Below are 19662 nucleotides of genomic sequence, written 5' to 3'. Positions count from 1 at the left end.
TTGGTGAAAACATCTATTAGTAAAAATGACAGGAGCAGAAATAAATGTGAATATGGATCTGTTAAATTACATCTGTAATTTAGATAATTATCTAAATAAAGGTTTCTAAAACTTTCCCTCTGAAATAAATCTAAAGGCAAAAAAAATCTGTATTTATTATTGCAAGTCCTAGCTAGTGTAATAGTAAAGAAATAAAAGATGTTATAACTGGAAAGAAATTATTGATGGAATGCAACAGAAAATTGAGAATAATTTACAGAAAAGCTATTAGATTTAATAGGTACATTTAGCAAGGACACTGGACAGAAGTCCAATATACGAAAATCATTTTTATTTCTCTATCATCAATAACATTTGAAGTAAACATTTAAAATTAATAACATTCATAACAACATTAAAAGTTAACTAACCTAGGAATTAAACTAATTAAGGTTATACAATAAAATTAAAAACATTTTAGCTTCAGAGACCTAAATAAATTGTGGGATACTTTATAGTCTTTATAGTTGGTCAGTAGAAGGCTCAATGTTTTTAAAAGGTAGTCTTTTCCTAATTTGATAATTATTTGAAAATGGTGCTGATTATTCATCGTGAATGTAGGAAATGTTGGATTTATCCTTCTCCTTTTTTTCGTAGTTACCGAGTTTTATATTTTGCATGCAAGCTGTCCCAAAGTCTGCCTCACTTGAACTTTCTGAAACAAACTTTCTCTTTATCAGGATTTGTTTGACAGCCCCAGTGATTTTTACAAGAAAAAGACTTGCAGCACAGCTCTCAGGCTTCTACGCCAAGCTCTCTTCAAATTCACAAACATAAGCATCCTGAATATAAAATTATTATTTGCTTAATTGTGATATTTTCCTAGCACTGCATCTATTATTTGCTTAATTGTGATATTTTCCCAGCACTGTATCTAAATCATATTTGACCCTCTCTTGATACACCAGCACTGTCCAGAAGAACTTTCTGTGAAGAATTTATATATATGCATGCTGTACAGTATGAAAGCTACTAGCCCCATGGGGTTCTTGGGCACTTGAAATGAGGTTAGAGTGATGGAGGAAATGAATGTCCATTTTTTTAATTATAAATTTAATTTAAATAGCCACATGGGGCTAGTAGTTACTGTATTGGAGTGAAGTTCTATACAGTATTTGACCATCTCATCTCCTAACACAAGGGAACTGAGAAGCAGAATGCTTCCTCACCTGCCCAAGGCTATGCAGCTGGTGCCAGGCAGTGTGTGGCTGCCATTGGTGTTCATGTCTTACAGTCTGATAGTGACTTTTTCTTTTAGTTTTTTCATGACAATATTTCATATAAACTGTTATAAACCAATATTGTATCCCATGATTTTAAATACTATAAAAAATTGAATAACTGGAAATAACTGGGCAGTGCATCTTGAGAAAAATAAACTAATTCCCATCCTATCCAAATGTCTTCAGAGATCATTTTCTCTGACTGCCATTGTCTATATTCCTGCCCTGATATACATATGTATATTTTTTGGGCATCAATATTGTTTTTACAGTTCTCAGAAAGTAGACATTTAGTCATTTGTCTAGTTAGTTGGCTCAGCTGTGCCTTCTTTTCTAACAAAACACTGACAGCCTCAGAGGCTGGGACCTGGTTTCCTTGTGCACACATCAGTCTGCAGGGTAGCATGGGATCCCCTGGCCAGTCAGCATTTGGGGGTCCGAATGGAATGAGTGGAAGGCTGGGCGATGGCAGAGCTGAGGTGAAGTCCGGGCAGTCTAAGAATATCCCAAGAGGAGGGAGCAAGTTCAGAAGTGGACTGCAGGATAGAGAGAAAGAAGCTGCAAAGTCCTGCAGTCTTTTATTCCAAACAGTTCAGGCATGCGCTGCCCAGCCCCGTGTGGTTAACATGTCCGTATTTAAAGAACACACAATTAATTGCCTAAAAGCATTATCCTTCTCAGCACTCTCCTATCCTTCAGATCTAACGTTTAGGCACTGCCGGCTGCCGGCGGGGTCCAGGACCCGGCGGGGCTGGGCGCACGGAGCGGGGCTGGGTGCAGCGCCTGCGCCGGCAGCTGGAAGGGCCGCGGAAATTAAACGCAAGTGTCCAGAATCGGGCATTGTGGGTTTAAATCCTGAATCCACTTGTCACTATCCCAGACTTTCCCCTGTCACAAATTAGTTACCTTCTTTTATCCCATCTGACAACGGGAATAATAACAGCAAGAATTACACCGACTAGTTCACAGGTTTGCTGTATTAATTAACTTATAATAATTCATTAATTCTTATAAAGTGATGGGAACGATGCCTGATCTTTAAGATACCTGTGTCTCTTCTATTTTAGAACCACCCAAAGAATACTGTGACTGAAGTCTTTGTGTCAGTCCTTCTATCTGCACAGCAGTAAGATTTCTATAGGGTCCCCTAGGAATTACTGGCACATGAGAGGTGGTGAATGAGTATTTATTGCCTTATATTGATAGACAAACTGATTTTTATTTTGAAATTTAAAGAGCCAGTTTTCTCTAACCCTTAGTTCAGAAGTTTAGTTGTAGAATACCTTTGTGGAGGATTTCTTGTGGTTTCATCACTCGTGGTAGCGGTAGGATTCTGGCTGGAACAGCACTCCTTTAGCTCATTGTTGGCTGTTTTGAATAGACATCTGATCACCCTGAGTGAATAACTGGATAACAAAAAGTTGCTTAAAAAGTCTTTAAATTTCAATATGAATATGAAAAAGAGGTGTAAGTACTCCTACAACCACTTAAAGATCATAAAAGATACTGCTTATACTGATTTTTCTATATTGTAATCAAACACTGAAAATTTTCAAGAAATCTTCTGTCTACAGATGTCAAAAATTCAACTACATTTCAACTTTAAGGTGGTTAACAGAATTTTGTCATACTGCTGTATTTTATACATATAAAACATGCTTAATGTCCAATTTATAGTCAGATGAAATAACTTATCTCAAGCTAGTATTTTTATCCGGAACAAGGATAGAAACTGGTTACATACATGAAGTAAATGCTTAAAAGACAGGAAATAGTTAATGTGGTGAGTGCTCAGGGGAAAAAAAAAGATGGCCTTAAGTAACCTAAATAACCTGTGGGTGGTAGAAGCAATCACAAAGAAAACTGGAAAATATTTTCAACTGAACGGTAATGAGTGTATAACATGTTAAAACACTTAGGTTGCACTTAAAGTCATGCTTAGAGGCAAAATTTATAGCCTTAAATGCATTTGCAAGAAAGGAAAAAGGCCCATTTCCAAAAAGGGGAAAAAAATGACAAAATGAAGACAGGGCATGGGCAGAATGTCAAATGAAAATGATGGAGTCCTATTTTCTCCTTCCTCTTCAGGAAGGGGTCCAGTGAGGTGCATCCTCATAGACCATGTGCCATTCGTACACTTAGATCTGCATGCTGAGGCCACTGGGAAAAAGGACAGAATTAACTGGAATTTGGTGCTTGGAGAATGAGCAATTTTAATTAAAAAAAAAATACTCATAATTTTACATGTTCCTTTCCTCCTCCAAAATGTTCAGGCAGTCAGTAAAGAAAATTGTACAGTCGTACAGTCGTACAATCATACCTGCATGACCAGACAATGAAGTTCATGTTCTACATAAAAGATTAGAAAGTCCATTAATATATACGACCACGAGAGGGTGGATAGGTAATTGATTGAATAACAGAGGGAAAAGACCACAGTAATGTAAAGATATGTATTCACTTATTAATACTACTGACATAATTGATGTATGTAAAAACACTCTACTTTGTCATAGCAATATGATAAAATTCTGTTAACCACATTAACGTATAAATGTAGTTTAATTCTTGACATCTGTAGAAAAGTATCCAGAAGATTGGTTGAAAATTTGAGTAATACAGACAAATCAGTATAATGTTTATAAGCAGTATCTTTTACGATCTTAAAACTAAGTGGTTGTAGGAGTATTTACACCTCTTTTTAGAGTGTGCAATATATAAAAATTTATGACATATTGAACTTAAAGCATGTCCCCACATATTCCAAAGATTGAAATAATTCAGAATATATTCTGGCTGTAGATTGAAATGGAACCATAAATCACAAAATATAAATAGAAAATAGATTCTTTATTTGGATATTAATAACTATATTTCTAAATGACCCAGGTGTCTAAGAACAAATACAAAATAATTCAGAAAATATTCTAATTTGACTAATAATGAAGATGCTATATATAAAATTTTGTGTGCCAGTTGAAAAGCAATGCTTTTTAGGGGAAAAGCAATGCTTTTTAGGGGAAATTTTATAACGGGATATATAATTCATGTTTCTAATATGTAATACATTACAAAATGATAAATTCTGATTTCCTCTGATATAATTATTCAATTCAGAAATTTACAAAAAAGATAACACATTTAAACAAAATAAAATATATGAAGGAAATAAGAAAAATAACAGAAATTAATTTTTAAAGCCCAAACATATAACAAGAAGAATAGTGAGAGTTTGGTTCTTTAAAAGGATTCATATACAGGTATTAAAATACCACATGTACTCCAAAAATATTTACAACTATTATATATCAATTTTTGAAAACAGTAAAACTGATAAACCTCTGATGAGGTTCACTGAAGAAAAATGATGATTACTCAGTTAACCAATATGAAGAATAAAAAGTGATGACATCCTTAATATGCATATGGACTTTAATGAGATCGTAGAAAGATATATACAACTTAGGTCATTAATATGGAAATATACTTGAAATGGTCAGCTTTCTAGGAAACCCACAAATTATCAAAAGTAAAACAAAAGTAAATGGTAAAAATGAATAGCCCTCTAGCTATTAAAGGAAATTAATTACAATTAACAATTTTCTTAAAACAAAACTCCAGGACCAGAGAGTTTCACAATAAATTCTATTACCTGTTTAAGAAAGAACATTACAGATCCATGTTGCTCATAATCTTTGATGCAAGTCTACAAAAGATTAAAAAATGCAAAGAAGGATTCATTCTAGTTATTAAAGGTAATTTAAATATTTGAAAATCAATAGTGTCAACAATCACATTAAGATATTATGTATGTCAGGGAAGGTGGCTCAAGCTTGTAATCCCAGCAGTTTGGGAGACAAAGACAGGTGGATCAGTTGAGGTCAGGAGTTGAAGACAAGCCTGGCCAACATGGCGAAACCCTATCTCTACTAAAAATACAAAAATCAGCTGCCAGGTGCCTGTAATTCCAGCTACTTGGGAGGCTGAGGCAGGAGAATTGCTTGATCCAAGGAGGTGGATGTTGCAGTGAGCCAAAATTGCGCCATAGCACTCTAGTCTTGGTGACAGAGCAAGACTCTGTCTCAAAAAAAAAAAAAAAAAAGATATTAAATGAGAAAAGTCAAGTAATAAGGTCTCAAAATTCCATATTTTTCTGTTAAAATAATAGCTATTTATGAGAAAACTCTTAGGACAATAAGAATAGAATTTCCTTGTTCTTAAAAAAGGAATATTTTTCTCTAATAATCAGGGAAGTTTTGGGAACTTCAAGATTGTTTTCAACTAAACGAAATAAAATATCAAGGATAATTTTGAAAAAAATAGGAGCTCTATGATTCCTTTTGTCAGCAAGTCGTTTTTGATATCAGCAAAATTAAACTGTGGTTTTTCAGTCTTTTTCTTAATGTCCTCATATGACACAAGGATAGGACACAACAGACCTTAAGATATGAATCAATACTATTAAGAAAAAATTGTCCTTAGCATTAGAAATTAAAATAATTATAATGAATTTAACCTTAGACATCATGGGTGTACAAGATATGATTTTTTAAATCCATTAAATATTTTTTAAAAAAATTTCTTGATATATAATTGGCATACCATCATAAAATGTTTTAGATGCATAATTCAATGACTTTAATAGATTTATAGATTTTTGCAACCCTATTCACAATATAATTTTGGAATATTCTCACCCTCAGCCTTAGCTAAACTTTAATCTTTTTCCATCTCCATGAATCTGCCATTTATGGATGTTTCTTATAAAGAGAATCATGTGATGTGTGGTCTCTTGTGTCTGAATTCTTTCACTTTACATTTTGAGGTTCATTCTGTACATATCATTTCATTTACTTTGATTTTAGAATATTTCATTGTATGAATATACTACATATTGTTTCTCCTTTCAGGAGTTAATAGATATTTGTTTTTTGTTTTTTTTTCACATTTTGGCTATTATGAATAGCACTGTTGTGGACATTCACACAAGCTTTTATGTGGCCATGTGTTTTCCTTTTTGTGGGTTCATATCCAGGAGTGGAATTGCAAGGAATTATATGTATAACATTCTGAGAAACTACTAAATAGTTTCTTAATGTGGTTGCTGTACTCCATAGTTAAATTAGCAATACATAAGGGCTCCATATCATCCACAGTCTTGCTGTTACTTGTCATCTTTATAAAAATAATTTCCAGCCGGGCACGGTGGCTCACGCCGGTAATCCCAGCACTTTGGGAGGTTGAGGCAGGCAGATCTCGAGGTCAGAAGATTGAGACCATCTTGGCTAACATGGTGAAACCCCATCTCTACTAAAAATACAAAAATTTAGCCAAGCATGGTGGCGGGCGCCTATAGTCCCAGCTACTCTGGAGGCTGAGGCAGGAGAATGGTGTGAACCCGGGAGGCAGAGCTTGCAGTGAGCTGAGATCACGCCACTGCACTCCAGCCTGGGTGACAGAGTGAGATTCCATCTCAGAAAATAATAATAATAATAATAATAATTTCGGCCAGGTGTGGTGGCTTGGCTGAGGCAGGCGGATCACCTGAGGTCTAGAGTTCGAGACCAGCCTGACCAACATGGAGAAACCTCGTCTCCACTAAAAATACAAAATTAGCTGGGCATGGTGGTGGGTGCCTGTAATCTCAGCTACTTGGGAGGCTGAGGCAGGAGAATCGCTTGAACCCGGGAGACGGAGGTTGCAGTGGGCCGAGATCGTACTCTTGCACTCCAGCCTGGGCAACAAGTGCGAAACTCTGTCTCAAATAATAATAATAATAATAATAATAATAATAATTTCAACTTTTATTTTAGATTCAGGGGATACCTGTGCCGGTTTGTTACATGGGTATATTGTGTGATGCTGAGGTTTGGGATACGATTGATCATGTCACCCAGCTAGTAAGCATAGAACCCAGTAGTTTTTCAATCCTTTCTCCATTCCTCCCTCCCCACTCTAGTAGTTCCCAGTGTCTGTTGTTCCCATCTTTATGTCCATGAATAACCAATATTTAATTCCCAGTTGTAAGTGAGAATATGTAGTATTCGGTTTTCTGTTCCTGCATTAATTTGCTTAAAATAATGGCCTCTAGCTGCATCCATGTTGCTGCAAAGGACATAATTTTGTTCTTTATCATGGCTGTATAATATCCCATGGTATGTATGTACCACATTTTATTTATCCAGACCACCATTGTAAGGCATCTGGGATTATCCTCTATCTTTGCTATTGTGAATAGTGCTGTGATGAACATACATGTGTCCTTTTGGTAGAATGATTTATTTTCTTTTGGATATATAACCAGGAAAGGGATTGCTGGGTCAAATGGTAGTTCTAAGTTCCTGGAGAAATCTCCAAACTGCTTTTCACAATGGCTGAAGTAATTTATATTCCCACTAAGAATGTATAATTCTCTTTGCTCTGTAGCCTCACCAGTATCTAGTGTTTTGTTTGTTTGTTTTTTAGTTTTTAATAATTGCCATTCTGATTGGTATGAGGTGGTATCTCATAGTATTGACTTGTATTTCTCTGAAGATTAGTGTATTAGTCCATTTTCACACTGCTGATAAAGATATACCCAAGACTGGGCAATTTACAAAAGAAAAAGGTTTATTGGACTTACAGTTCCACGTGGCTGGGGAGGCCTCACAATCATGGTGGGAGGTGAAAGTCGTGTCTCATATGGCGGCAGTGTGGTGTGGTGCTGCATGCCTGTAACTCCAGCTACCTGGGAGGCTGAGGTAGGAGAATCACTTGAACCAGGAAGCAGAGGTTGCTGTGGGCTGAGATCACAACACTGCACTCCTGCCTGGGAGACACAGTGAGGGGAAAAAAATTGTCTGTTCCTGTCTTTTGCCCATCTAACGTATTAATTTTTTAGTTGGGTTGTTTATCTCTTATTAAGTTCCTTATAGATGCTGGATATTAGACCTTTGTTGTATGCATAGTTTGCAAATGTTTTTTTTTCCCATTCTGTAGGTTGTCTATTTACTCTTTCAATAGTTTTCTTGCTGTGCAGAAGCTCTTTAGTTTAACTAGTTCCCACTTGGCAATTTTTGTTGCTACAATTGATTTTGAGGACTTAGTCATACATTCTTTTCCAAGGCTAATGGCCAGAATGGTATGGCTTAGGTTTTCTTCTAGGATTTGTATAGTTTGGGGTTTTACATTTAAATCTGTAATCTATCTTGAGTTAATTTTCGTATATGGTGAGAGGTAGGAGTCCAGTTTCATTCTTCTGCATATGGCTACCCAGTTATCCCAACACCATTTACTGAATAAGGAGTCCTTTCTCCATTGCTTATTTTATTTATTTATTTATTTATTTATTATTATTTTTTGAGATGGAGTTTCACTCTTCTTGCCCAGGTTGGAGTGCAATGGCACAATCTCAGCTCACCACAACCTCTGCCTCCTGGGTTCAAATGATTCTCCTGCCTCAGCCTCCCGAGTAGCTGGAATTATAGGCATGCACCATCACAACCAGCTGATTTCATATTTTTAGTAGAGACAGGGTTTCTCCATGTTGGTCAGGCTAGTCTGAAACTCCTGACCTCAGGTGATCCATCTGCCTTGGCCTCCCAAAGTGCTGGGATTACAGGTGTGAGCCACCATGCCCAGCCTCCATTGCTTATTTTTGTCAATTCTGTTCAAAGATCAAGTAAGTATAGATGTGCAGCTTTATTTCTGGGTTCTCTGCTCTGTTCCATTGCTCTATACATCTGTTTTGGTACCAGTACTATGCTGTTTTGGTTACCGCAGTCTTATAATATAGTTTGAAGTCAGGTAATGTGATACCTCTGGCTTTGTTCTTTTTGCTTAGGATAGCTTTGGCTATTTAGGCTCTAAAATAACTAAGCATGTTTACATATTGTCCTTTGAAACTGCTTTATATTATTCAGGAAGCACATTCATATTGCTGGGTGAAATTAAGAAAAAGATTTCTCATTTTGACACCAGGTAAAATGTGAAAAGTAGAAATAACAAATCCTTATAAACAGTACTGGTATCCATGAACCAAAGCATCCCCTTTATACATACATGATATGGTTTGTCTGTGTCTCCACCCAAATCTCATCTTAAATTCCAACATGTTGTGGCAGACACCTGGTGGGAGGTAACTGAATCATGGGGGCAGGTCTTTCCCATGCTGTTTGTGTGATAGTGAATAAGTCTTATGAGACCTGATGGCTTTATAAGGCAGAGGTTCCCTGCACAAGCTCTCTCTCTCTTTGCCTGCTGCCATCCATGTAAGACATGACTTGCTCCTCCTTGCCTACTGCCATGATTATGAGGCTTCCCCAGCCACATGGAACTGTAAGTCTATTAAACCTCTTTCTTTTGTAAATTGTCCAGTCTTGGGTATATCTTTATCAGCAGCATGAAAATGGACTAATACGCTGCACATTTTATTTGGCACAAATAATGTTTTCAGTATTTCTGTATATTCAAAGCAACACTGACAGCAGAGCAGAATTTTCAAAGTGAAAATTTATACAATATCTATCACACACAGAGAGAGAGAGAGAGAGACAGAGAGAGAAAATAGGTAAATATGTCTGTAGATAACTTAACCTACATGTAAAACTGCAGGCCAACCCTAATCCAAAAGGCAATAATTACCTAACTCATGTGTCTGCTATAACAGAATTCCATAGACTGGTGGCTTAAACAAATAAACAACAAATAAACAAAAGCCATTTGTTTCTCACAGTTCTGAACCTGGGAAGTCCATGATCAAGGAAGTGGCAAATCTCGTCTGTGGTGAGGGCTTGATTCCTGGTTTGCAAATGGCCATCTTCTCTCTGTATCTTCACATGGCAGAGAGAGAAATTGCCTCTCTCATTTTTTCTTTAAGGGCACTAATACAACTTATGAGAGCTCTACCTGCCTGACCTAATTACCCCACAAAGGTGCCACCTCTAAATACCATCACATTGGGCCACTATACTACACATATGGATTTGGGGTGGGGGACACAAATATTCGGTCACTAGCATGAGGCGATTCAAGGGCCTTCCAGGGGAAAAGGAGGGGGGTGGACCAGCATCCAGCATGCAGACCTCTCAGTGCATTGCTAGGAAAAAGAATGGTAGCTCTGAAAGACTGGGTGAAGGGCATAACTCTGAGATTCCCCTCCCCACAAGAAGCACCAAGAATACTAGTCCTAGAAAAAAATGTCGTTATAAACCAAACGGGAGGTAAAGACTTTCCCAGACAAAGGCTGAGGGAGTTCATCACCACTAGACCTACCTAACAAGAAATGCTAAAGGGAGTACTTTGAGTTGAAACAAAAGGATGCTAAACAGCAACACAAAAGTATAAAACACACTGGTTAAGGTAAATATACATACAAATGCACAGATACATATACTCTACTGATGGTGTATAAATCACTTAATTTTAGTATAAAAGTTAAAAGATATAGCATAAAGAATAACTATAGCTACAAAAATATGTTAATGGATATATGATATAAAACATGTAGATTGTGACATCAATAACAAAATGTGTGGGGGAAGAAGTAAGGTTATAGAGGGTTTTTTTTGTTTTGTTTTTTGAGACAGAGTCTCGCTTTTTCACCAGGCTTGGAGTGCAGTGGCACGATCTTGGTTCACTGTAACCTCCACCTCCCAGGTTCAGGCGATTCTCCTACCTCAGCCTCACAAGTATCTGGGATTACAGGTACCCGCCACCACACCCGGCTAATTTTTTGTATTTTTAGTAGAGACGGGGTTTCACCATGTTGACCAGGATGGTCTCGATCTCTTAACCTCATGATCTGCCCACCTTGGCCTCCGAAAGTGCTGGGATTACAGGCATGAGCCACTGCGCCCAGCCAAGTTATAGAGTTTTTGTATGTGATTGAAGTTAAATGTTGTCAGCTCAAAACTGCTGATTAAAAGATGTTTTATGTAGGCCTCATGGTGACCATAAAGATACTTACAGAAGATATGCAAAAGAGAAAGAAAAAGGAATCACAACATATCATTGCAAAAATTCCATAAAATACATAGAAAGACAGCAAGAGAGGAAAATAGGAACAAAATAACTACAAGACTGACAAAAATGATTAAAAATATGACAATAGTAAATCTTTCAACATCAATTATTATGTAAAAACAAAATAAACTCACTAATCACATAGCTGAATGGATTATAAAAACACAAGACTCATCTACATGCTGTCTATAAGAGACAGACTCACTTCGGATGTAAGGAGACTCATAGGCTGGAAGTAAAAGGATAGACTACGATATCCCATACAACTGATAAAAGTAAGCAGGAGTGGCTATATTTATAACAGGCCAAATAGACCTTAAATACAAAACTATCACAAGAGAAAGAAACATATTATATAATGATTAAATGCTCAATTCATTAGGAAATATAAAATTATAATTATATGTGGACCCCAATCAAAATGCCTACATATATAAAGCAAACATGACAGAATTGGAGGCAGAAGTAGACAGAGATACAATAATAAAAGGAGACTTTAATATCACATATTCAATTATGGATAGAACATCCAGACAGAAAATCAATAAGGAAATAGCAGGCTTTAATAATGTTATAGACCAAATGGACCTATAACATATATACAGAACATCCCACTCAGCATCAGTTGAAGTAATATCACAAACAACCTAACTTTATAACACAATGACCTAGAAAAAGAAGTTAAGGCCGAAGTTAGTTGAAGGAAGGAAATAAATATTAGAGCAGGAGTAAATAAAATAGAAAATAAAAACAATAGAAAAAATCAATAACATTTAGGTTTTTTTGAAACATAAGCAGAATTTAGAAAGCTTTAGATACACAAATAAAAAAAGGAGGACTCAAAATCAGATATGAAAGAGGAGATATTACAGCTGATGTTACTGAGAAAAGGATTCATAGTGATTACTGTCATTATATGACAACAAATTGGATAACATAGTAATGAATACATTTCTAAAACCATAAAATCTTAAAACTAAAACAAGAAAAAAATTCAAAACTGTAACAAATCAGTAATGAATAAAGAGTTTGAATTAGTAATCAAAAACTTCCCAAGAACAGCAACAACAACAAAATGCCAAAGACCAGATGATTCACTGGTATGTTCTACTAAACATCTAAGAAGGAACCAATGTCAATCCTTCTCAAACTCTTCCAAAAAGCTGAAGTTGAAGGAATACTTCCAAACTCATTTTATGAGTCCAGCATTGCTTGATGCCAAAGCCATATAAAGACACTACAAGAAAATAAAACTATGGGCCAATATCCTTGATGAATATAGATGCAAAAATCCTCAATAATATACTATCAAACCAATTCCAGAACCACATGAAAGTTATACGCTATGACCAGGTAGGATTCATTACTGGGATGTAAGAAGGATTCAACACATAGAAATCAGTAAATGTGAGATACCACATTAACTGAATGAATAAACGTCACTTGACCACCTCAATAGCTGCAGAAAAAGGATTTGACAATATTGACTACTCTGTGATTAAAGAAAGAAACTCTTAGCAAACTGGGTATGGAATAAATATAACTCAACATATTTAGGCTTTATATAAAAATCCCAGAGGTAACGTCACACTCAATGATGAAAAACTGAAAGTTTTAAGATCAAGAACAAGGCAAGGATGCCTACTCTTGTCACTTCTATTCAATATAGTATTAGAAGTCTTAGAGAAATTAGAAAAGGAAATACAAAGCATCCAAATCAGAAAGAAGAAAATTATCTGTTTATAGATATGATCTTTAATGTAGAAAATCCTAAAATCTTCACAAAAACAGTTAATAAATTAAGTTGCAGCATACAAAATCAATAAACAAAAATTAGTGTTCTATACACTAATAATAAATTATCAAAAAAACTATAAAACAAAACTTATAAAGTTGCAGCATACAAAATTAACATACAAAAATCAGTGACATTTCTATATACTAAAAATAAACTATAAAAAAGGACATAAGAATCCCATTTACAATAGGATTAAAAATAATACAATAGGAATAAACTTAAGAAAGTGTAAGACTTGTACACTGGAAACTAAAAAACCTTGATGAAAGAAATTAAAGCAGATACACATAAAAGGAAAGACATCCCATGTTCACAGGTTGAAAGACTTAGTATTGTTAAAATGTCCATAATACCCAAATGATCTACAGATTTAATACTATCCTCACCAAAATTCCAATGACATTATTTTACAGAAATAAAAAAGCAATCCTAAAATTAATATAGAACCACTAAGACCCTGAACAGCCAAAGCAATCTTGCAAAATAATAACAAAGCTAAAGGCATCACACTTCCTGATTTCAAAACATAGTACAAAGCTAAGTAACTAGAACAGTAAAATACTGGCATAAAAACAGACATACAGACCAATGAAACAGAATGGAAATCTTAAATCAACTCCCCCATATATAGGCAACTGTCATTCTACAAGGGTGCTGAGAATACAAAATGGGGAAATGATAGTCTCTTTAAAGAAACGAGCTAGAAATGCTAGATGCCTACACTTAAAAAGAATAAAATTGAACCCTTAGATTACACCATGCACAAAAATTAACTCAAAATGGACTAACAACTTAAATTTATGATGTGAAACTGAAAATCCTAGAAGAGGGGTAAAAAGCTTCTTTCAGATTTCCAATTGGATTAAATTATGAATCTTTGTTTTAATTTAGTTTTTATATGTATGAAATTTATTGACTCTATTTTTAAAAAATATTAAAATAGGCCAGGCACAATGGCTTACTCCTATAATCCCAGCAGGTGTGAGTCACACCTGTAGGGAAGTCACACCTGGTTCCCTCTGGTGATGCCATTCAGTAACTTATCTAGTCAATAAAAACTGGGAGTGGGGGGGATGTGGTGAATCACACCTGTAATCTCTATAATTTGGAAGGCCAAGGTGGAAAGTCCCTTGAGGCCAGGAGTTTTGGGACCAGCCTAGGCAACATAGCAAAACCTTGTCTCTATGATGTATACCTGTGTTCCCAGCTATTAAAGAGACTGAGGTGGGAGGATCACTTGAGCCCAGCAGTATGAGGGCTGCAGTGAGCTAAGATCTCACCACTGCACTCCAGCCTGGGCAACAGAGTGAGAACCTGAGTCAGTCAGCCAGGCTGTCAGTAAATCAACCAGTCAATCAATAAACTGTAATATACTTATTTACTTTTTATTTTTCCTCTTGTTTTTAGAGATGTATTTCTCTTTTTTTCTGTTTTAGGTTTTTAGCAACCTGAAGCCCACACTTTTTAGTTTTTGTCTCTGGCTAATAAGAGGAAAAAGAAAGGAGTGGAAGGGTCTTGGTGTCCTCCTTTAGACAGAAGCCTCCTCCTGGGTCCAAACCTTTACACAGTTGAATCAGTCCCCTTCCTCATCTATTTTTTTCTTTTCTTTTTTGTCAACTTGTTAGAATGGCTTGTATTTCTAGGTAGATAATATTTTCTTCTTTTTTATCTTCTGTCTTTTCCTGATCCCCACCTCCCCCTTTTCTATCCTTTTGCTGTTTACCTGAAAAACTTGTGGCAGTCTGAATAATGTCGGCTATGAGTAGCATCTTCCCTTTATTGGGTGTCCCACTAAACCTCAGAGGCATGGCTGGTCTCTATATCCAGGACAGCAAGAGTGGCCTTGGTTTTCTTTCAATCTCTTTGAGTATGAGACCCTTTGTATGATGGTAAGCAGCAGCACTTAAGAGAGCCTGTGAGCATTGATTGAGTGTTTTGCAATCTTTCATTCATGAGTCACCTCTTCAGAAGGCTTGAGAGAAGCTAGAACCAAATTTTGCTTTCCTTTCCCCCTTTCTGTTAAATATTGAGCCACTAGTCTCCAGGGATGGGATCCGCATATCCCACTACATTCAGAGACGAAATACAATAGCAAGAAGGCAAACAACAACACAACAGGTTACATCCAGCACAACATCTTTTGTGGGGTGGCACGGTCCTGGAGGTAAAGTATCACTCTGTGGCCCAGGCTGGAGTGCAGTGGCGCGATCTCGGCTCACTGCAAGCTCCGCCTCACAGGTTCACACCATTTTCCTGCCTTAGCCTCCCGAGTAGCTGGGACTACAGGCACTCGCCACCACGCCTGGCTAATTTTTTTGTATTTTTAGTAGAGACGGGGTTTCACCGTGTTAGGCAGGATGGTCTTGATCTCCTGACCTTGTGATCCACCCGCCTTGGCCTCCCAAAGTGCTGGGATTACAGGCGTGAGCCACCGTGCCCGGCCTGAAGGCATTGTTAACATGTGATTAACATTGAAAAGAGTAGGCTTTGAATAAGGCATATTACTCCCCATAAATTGGGTAGGCCTCATCCAATTATTTAAAGATCTTTAGAAAAAAGACTGAGGCACACTGGGGAAGCAGGAATCCTGCTTTCTGACTGTCCTCAGGCTCCATCTGCAACATAGAGTCTTATCTGGGTCTCCAGGCTGCTGGCCTGCCCTGTATCATCATCTCAATAGATGCAGAAAAAAACATTTGACAAAATTCAACATCCTTTCATGTTAAAGGAACTTAATCTACTAGGAATAGAAGGTAACATCCTCAACCTGATAAAAACAATCTGTGAAAAGTACACAGTAAGAAATAATATTTAATGATGAAAATGTGGATGCTTTCCCCATAATATCAGGAATAAGAGGAGGATGTTTGCTCTTGCTACTTCTATTCAACATTGTACTGTATGTTTTAGTCAGGACAATTAAGCAATAAAAAGAAAAAAAAGGCTTCCAGTTTGAAAAGGAAAAAGTAAAATTAACCCATTTCACAGATGACTTGGTCTTATATATAGAAATTCCTAAGGCATCTACCGAAAAAACTAGTAGAACTAATAAACTAACTCAGCAAGTTTGCAGGATACAAGATACATGTGCAAAATCAATTGAACTTCTATACACTTGCAATGAACGAGCCAAAAATAAAATTAAGAAAACAATTCAGCTGGGCATGGTGGCTCACGCCTGTAATGCCAGCACTTTGGGAAGCTGAGGCACGCAGATCACTTGAGGTCAGGAGTTCAAGACCAGCCTGGCCGACATGGCGAAAACCCATCTCTCCTAAAAATACAAAAAGTAGCCAGGCATGTTGCTGTGTGCCTGTAAGTCCAGCTACTCAGGAGGCTGAGGCAGGATAAATCACTTGAACCCAAGAGGTGGAGGTTGCAGTGCGCAGAGATTGTGCCACTGCACTCCAGTCTGGGTGACAGAATGAGACCAAAGTTATATTAAATACTTAGGAATAAATTTAACAAAAATGTTTAAAACGTTTGCTCTGAAAATTATAAAACACTGTGGAAATAAATTAAATAGTATATTAATAAAAAAATACATTCCATAATTGATCAGAAGACTTAACATTAAGATGGCAACACTTCCCAAATAGATGTACTAATTCCACACAATCCCTATCAGAATCCCAGACAACTTCTTTGTAGAAATGTACAAGTTGATTCTAAAATTCATATGAAACTGCAAAGGACCCCAAAATAGCCAAAACAATCTTGAAAATAAGCAGACTCGAAGGTCTTGCACTTTCTGATTTCAAAACTTAGTACTAAGTAATGGTACATCAAGATGCTATAATACCGGCAACAAATAGACATATAGAGCAATGTAATAGAATTGAGAGTCCAGAAAAGCCCCCCTAACATCTGTGATCAATTGGTGTTTGACAAGAGAGCCAAAACCACTCAAGGGGGAAATAGTCTTTCAATAAATGGTGCTGGGGCAAATAAAGTTGCACCATTATCTTATGCCATATACAAAAATTAAAATGGATCAGAAATCTACCTACCTGAAAGAACTAAATCTCTTAGAAGAAAACACAGGGTATATCTTATAACCTCGAATTTGGCAAAGGATTTTTAGACTCTGACAACAAAGGCAGGAGAAACAAAATAAAAGGTAGGTAAGTGAGGCATCATCAAAATTAAAAATATTTGTTCTTCAAATGACACCATATAGAAGTGAAAAAGCAAGATCTAGATCATCAGAAACATTTGCAAATCATACAATTGATAACAGATTGTACTGAGAGTATATAAGTAATATTTACGATGCAATAAAAGGAGGAAGAACCCAATAAAAAATGGACAAAGGATTTGAATAGGCATCTGTCTGAGTAAAATGCACAAATGGCCAATAAGCACTGGAAAAGATGTTTGAAATCATTAATCATCAAGAAAATACAAATGGAAACCTCAGTGAGATATCACTTCATACTCAGTTGAATGACTAGAATGAAAAAGCCAGATAATAAGTGTGAGAAGAATGTGGGGAAATCAGAATCCTCATATATTGCTGGCAGAAGTGTAAAATACTACTGCCACCTTGGAAAAAAGTCTGGCAGTTCCTCAAATAATGACAAAGTTACTTCACAACTCAGCAATTCTACTCCTAGGAGTAGAGAAACGAAACAAGAATATGTACAGCAGCATTATTCACAACAGGCAAAGGGTGGAAGAGCCTCAACTGATGAATGGATAAAAATAATTTGGTATATTTACACAGCAGAATATTACTCAGCCATAAAAAAGGATAGAAGTATGGATATACGATGAGTTATGAACCTTGAAAACATTATGCAAAACAAAATAAGCCAATTGCAAACAGCTACATATTATATGATTGTGTTCATAAGAAATGCCCAGAGTAGGGAAATCTATAAAGACAAAAAGTAGATTGGTGATTGGTTAGGGCTAGGAAAGGTGTGGGGAACAAGAGGATGATAGGTAAAGAATACAGAGTTTCTTTTAGAGTTGATAAAAACAATATAAAACTGACCATGGTAATGGTAACACATACATGCTAAAAAAACATTGAATTGTACACTTTAAATGGGTGAATTGTATGTCATGTGAATTATATCTCAACATGACTACTTAGTCATTATACTATTTAAATTATTATTTATAATTCTAAATCAAAGTATTTCCTTCTAATATAAATTCTTTACAGGACCACTGCAGTTACAGCTTTAACTTATATAGTGTAAATCACATATCACATTTCTTAGTAATTTTGTACCAGCTGATGTTTCATATCTATAATGTATGTACTGTGAAATAAGAAATTATATATATATAATGTGTATTTGTGTGTGTATGTGTGTGTGTGTGTGTGTGTGTTTTCAGTTCCTGACACAGAGCTCCTAGAATCTTGTAATTTTATGAGTGATAAGGGTGCTACGAAAAGCTTCTGTTTAATATTTGGTCTTTGACCCCAGTTTCTAACACAGGGTTCCTAAAACCTCTGTAATTTTCTGAGTGGTAAGAGTATCTGGCCCAGAGCTCCTAAATCCCTTGGAATTTTCTGGGTTATAGGAGCGTCTTTTGTTTTAATAAGGTGACCCTTGGTGGGATCCTAGATGGGGCTGGTCACCAGAAAGACCAAGCCACCATTTGAAGCTTTGAAGTTTAGAACTTTCAGTTCCACCTACCCCCGGCCTCATGCTCCACTCCATTTTCCAGGGAGGCAAGAGGGGCTAGAAAGGGAGTTCATAATCCATTGTGCCTATATGATAAAACTACATTTAAAAAATTCCAAAAGTACAAATGTTACGATTTTTATTGTTACTGTTTCTTATTTATTTATTTATTTATTTATTGAGATGGAGTCTCGCTCTGTTGCTCAGGCTGGAGGGCGGTGGTGCCATCTTGGGTCATTGCAACCTCCACCTCCCGGGTACAAGCGATTATCCTGTCTCAGCCTCCCAAGTAGCTGGGATTACGGGCTGTGGCCACCATGCCCGGATAATTTATAGTTTCTTTCTAATTTGAGGTCTCTCTCTTGAAGTGGCTGTAAGTCAAGATAGCCACTCTCTCCGGGGCTTTGATGTGTTGGTCAGCTGAGGTATAATGAAACAGGAGAAATGTGTTACTCACGGTTCCAGAGAGGTCAGGAGTGTTTCTGGGGGCGCTGATAGGATGTCCGGGGTGGCAGAGAGCTCTCCCAGTGTGTGGAGAGTTGGGGAGAGGAGGGCCTGTGGGGCCAGGCCTAAGCTCCGTGGGCGTTATCCCTTAGGCTTTCCTGCTGGGGTTGTGGATTGGGGAGTTTAAAGTAAACATGTGTGAAGAGGGAACTTATTTACATGACTCCGGTGTGGGCCATTCGGTTTGCTCATGGTCAGCAGCTGTGGGGTTCCTTGGGGTGGGTCAGTGGCGTGAGGAACAAGTGGGTTAAGTAGCCGCAGAAGGAGGACGAGATTTTAATTCCGCCAAAGGTGACAGAGTAGCCCTGAGTGTCAAACAACTTCTGTCAGGCCTGAAAAGGGAAGTCAAATTAAATAATATTCAGCACTGATATTAAACAAATGTACGAAAATCCCTTCTTTAGTCCCTGGAATCACCTTTTGAATGTAAGTTACAGTTTGAGTGGTGGAGATA

General features: G+C 36.8%; 1 long non-coding RNA gene across 1 annotated transcript; it reads right to left on the bottom strand.

The window, feature by feature from the left end:
• Positions 1–1521: 1521 nt before the first annotated feature.
• LOC129482494 (uncharacterized) lies at positions 1522–19393 on the bottom strand. Its single transcript, XR_008657721.2, has 4 exons — positions 19162–19393; positions 4915–4968; positions 2546–2668; positions 1522–1798 (listed from the first exon to the last, which is right to left on the bottom strand). It is a non-coding gene; the product is annotated as an uncharacterized lncRNA (long non-coding RNA).
• Positions 19394–19662: the final 269 nt, after the last annotated feature.

Source organism: Symphalangus syndactylus, chromosome 5 (assembly GCF_028878055.3).
Source record: "Symphalangus syndactylus isolate Jambi chromosome 5, NHGRI_mSymSyn1-v2.1_pri, whole genome shotgun sequence".
Taxonomy (NCBI): Eukaryota; Metazoa; Chordata; class Mammalia; order Primates; family Hylobatidae; genus Symphalangus; species Symphalangus syndactylus.
This window is presented reverse-complemented; position numbering and strand designations above follow the sequence as displayed.